Here is a 3816-nt window from a genome sequence, read left to right as displayed (position 1 = left end):
GTGTGTGTGTGTGTGTGTGTGTGTGTGTGTGTGTGTGTGTGTGTTTTAGCAACGCTACGTAGGCCATAAAATAATCGCCATTTTTGCGTAAATTTTCTTTAGGCATCGACACGCACACGCTAGTTTTCTATCACGGGCACTGCGCCGCATGCTGTTTAGGACGTCACACTCACAGACAACAAACACAGTGTTTAATACTAAGATGAACACAATGCATTATACAAATACTGCAGTCGATCAATATAATCACCAAGTGGTGCAAAGTATTGCACACTGCATCACAAGGTCTTGAGACGTCCTTCTTCTTAGACGCTGGTATTTGGAGATATTAGAATAATTAGCACTATAAGCGACAATGTGGTTAACGGCATTCATATAATTACATAGACCTGAGCAAGTTGGTAGGTATCGACGCTAAAAGACTGGGCGTACAAACACGGACGTAAGAGAGAAGGCACGACAATGCAAACGGCGTTTGTGGTGTCTTGACCTCTCTCGTCCGTGTTTGCACACGCAGTCTTTTAACGTGCCAATCATAGCACTGCGCGTGGCGTACTGCAGTGCTGCAAGAGGTATTTTGTTAAGTCCTGAATGCACGCAGCGTTAAAAGCAAAAGAAAAAGAAAAGAAAACGACAGCAGCGGAGCTTTCCGTTTATTTTTTTTTTCGGACGGCTGCTACTTTTCTTTCCAAGACCCATCGCTCTGTATTCATCCCCTATAAAAAGAAGCCGCTCTCTGTCGCGCGGATCAAGTTGATCCGTCCGAAGAGCGTATATAACGCGTCTCGCCGCGCAGATAGCCCTGTGTTCGCTGTGGCGCTCACAAGTAAAAAAAAAAAAATAAATAGTAACACGAAAGAAAAAAATGCGCAGCAGATGCGCCAAAGTACGCGAAGCGGGCGCGGTTTGGACGAGTGAGCCGACTGCATGTTTTCCTTTCCCCGGGAACCTTATATATGTGCGAGAAAGATCCCTCTTTTCTCGACTTTCTCCCTCTCCACCACAGCGGCCGATTTGTGCCCTGTGTCTGGGACAGCGGCCGCTGCAGCGCGCACGCGGAGCAACCGTCTGGACAATCTTCAGAGATTTACCCCCTCCACGATGCTACAGGTTCATTCAAAAGTGGCCACACTACTTACGATCCCTCTCCGCATTCCAGATGGCGCAGTGGCAATAACGTTTTTCCTTTCTCCGCGCTCTTACGCCGCCGAATATTTTATTCGCACAGAAGAAGCGCTCCGCAGCAGGCAGTTTTGAGTAAGACGCCTAATCATTTACCCGCTGTAGGTGTATGCACACATCGTCCGCAATTACATGGCAGCCGTGCAGCAAGCTCACTTCGACTGCGTGCCCAAAGTTTACACCTCCTGTGACAGTAGTCAACACCCTAAAAAAAAAAATAAGAAGGTACGTCTGGCTCCTTTGGGTGGGTCCTCGCTTGCCACGTATATGACTCTTTTTAAAGAGACACGTTAACTCTCTTGTGGGTCACACGACTCTCCGAAGAGAGTACAATGACCCGCAAAGAGAGTTCACATGTCTCTACGCGGCTACAAGTGTGTGCATACATGCTTCTGTGCAGGGCAGACTGCGCACGTGTATCTATCTGCCTGTCTGTCTGTGTATATTTATTTGTTGTGCAAGCACATTTAAATGCAAAGTAGTTTTTTGCGAACCTTTGGCAGTTTGAGCGTATCTATCTATCTATCTATCTATCTATCTATCTATCTATCTATCTATCTATCTATCTATCTATCTATCTATCTATCTATCTATCTATCTATCTATCTATCTATCTATCTATCTATCTATCTATCTATCTATCTATCTATCTATCTATCTATCTATCTATCTAGATTTAATCAGCGTAGACCAAAATTCGCATACGAGGGAAAGAGGATTTCAACCATATGACTGTCGGGTCATGAAATGAATAACGTGAAAATCCTGTCGCGTACGTCGTCAAACCCTTTCCTCCAGAAACGTGGGGCACATACCCGTTTACCACGTTCCGCGGTGTACGGGTATGCGCCACAGGTGACTGGCAGTTTATATCTACCCAGGAACGGCGAGAACAGACATAGATAGATAGATAGATAGATAGATAGATAGATAGATAGATAGATAGATAGATAGATAGATAGATAGATAGATAGATAGATAGATAGATAGATAGATAGATAGATAGATAGATAGATAGATAGATAGATAGATAGATAGATAGATAGATAGATTCGGGTCCGGAAGAATCTTCACCCCGTTTTTCATCGGTAATTTAAATGCGAGAGCGTTAACGAAAACCGGCATCGGCAGCGTTGGCCCGACGAATGGAAACAATAAAAAAAACACACATGGTTGATCCCTCTGTCATAGGAATCGGTATAACACGAAAGTGAAACGTGTCTTCACAGACGTAGTTGAGCGTTTGTTAGGCATTCTTTCGCCCCAACGGCGAAGGAATCAATGCTATAGCAACAAACTGTAATGTCACGCGGAGAGCGGCAAGCAGCTCGAAACTTGCAACGCGCTGCTCAAGCAGAAAGGACTCAAGGAACGAACATACACAGGATGAGCGCGCACTGTCACAGTTGCAACTTATTTTTGTGTGAGCAGCGGGTTCCTTTCGCAAAAGCGGTCGCTACAGTGAGCGAAGTAACAGCGCGCCCTTCGAGCTTGCTGAATCCTGTGATTCAGCAAGCTATATTGAAGCATTGCTGGACCGCGAAGGAATATATTAACGAAAGTTACGTATGATATTCACATGATTGCATTATAAATTGCACTTAGTTTTGATAATACTGACGTATTTACTCTCACGTGATGGCTGACGTTACATCGCACCGTAAGATGCCCTTTGAACGCCAGTGTTGTCGACGTGCCTGGTAAGGCCACGATGTGCACACAGCTACTTCACATACAAAAACACGTCGATCCACGTCGTAACGCTTTGCTCAAGCCATAAAATACAGCATAGAAGTACTCGCTGACTGCTTCGCATGAAACCAATTCCCACAGCGCGTGGGATCTGCCAAATTTCTTTCTGAAGTAATTCTTCAGAAATAATTTCTGACTGCTGCGTAGCAGAACGCCGCAATCAAACATGGCCTTTGTGTACTTTACTAAGCTTTACTAACAGCAGCCACTTTGAAAATGGGACTCCTCGAATATACTCCGGAATGAATGTACCTAGTTGAAGAAACGCTTCGTCGCAGCAAAATGCATCCACTTATTGTAAAGGTGCTAGTTTTTCGTTCACGTTAGGTGTACAGGTTCAGTATGAGAGCAACGAAGCTTTCAATAAATTAAAAACACTGTTTCGTTATACACTGCCACAAATATAACATTTATCGAAACTCGTCGTCAGCCGGTTTTCTCTTGTGTAGGTCACCAGTATCGACTTTTCAGAATATAGCGTGTTTTTTCTTTCGACCTGCTGAAAACGATTTGCTCAACACTGATTTTCTGAGCGGTCATCTTTTGCCAAAACGCTTGTCAACATCTAACGTGGAAATGCACCATTTACGCTGTGTCGCAGGTTTTATTTTTTCGCGAAACACTTATATGTATTCAATGCACAAAGCATAACATTACGCAGTGCGACTTATTTGTAAATTGTACTCTCTGTAGTGCATATTATCGCGGCAATATAACCGTAACGTAAATTCGTTTGGTAGTAAACACTGCATTCGATGTGAACGAATGAATGGGATATGCAGTGTTACAGTAATGTATTCGCCAATACTGAGGCGTAATGCGGACAATTTTTTTTCGGAATAAGAAAATATGTCGCCTTTCATGTATTACTGCTGCGCAAAA

The sequence above is a fragment of the Rhipicephalus sanguineus genome, chromosome 5 (assembly GCF_013339695.2).
Source record: "Rhipicephalus sanguineus isolate Rsan-2018 chromosome 5, BIME_Rsan_1.4, whole genome shotgun sequence".
Classification (NCBI taxonomy): Eukaryota; Metazoa; Arthropoda; class Arachnida; order Ixodida; family Ixodidae; genus Rhipicephalus; species Rhipicephalus sanguineus.
This window is presented reverse-complemented; position numbering follows the sequence as displayed.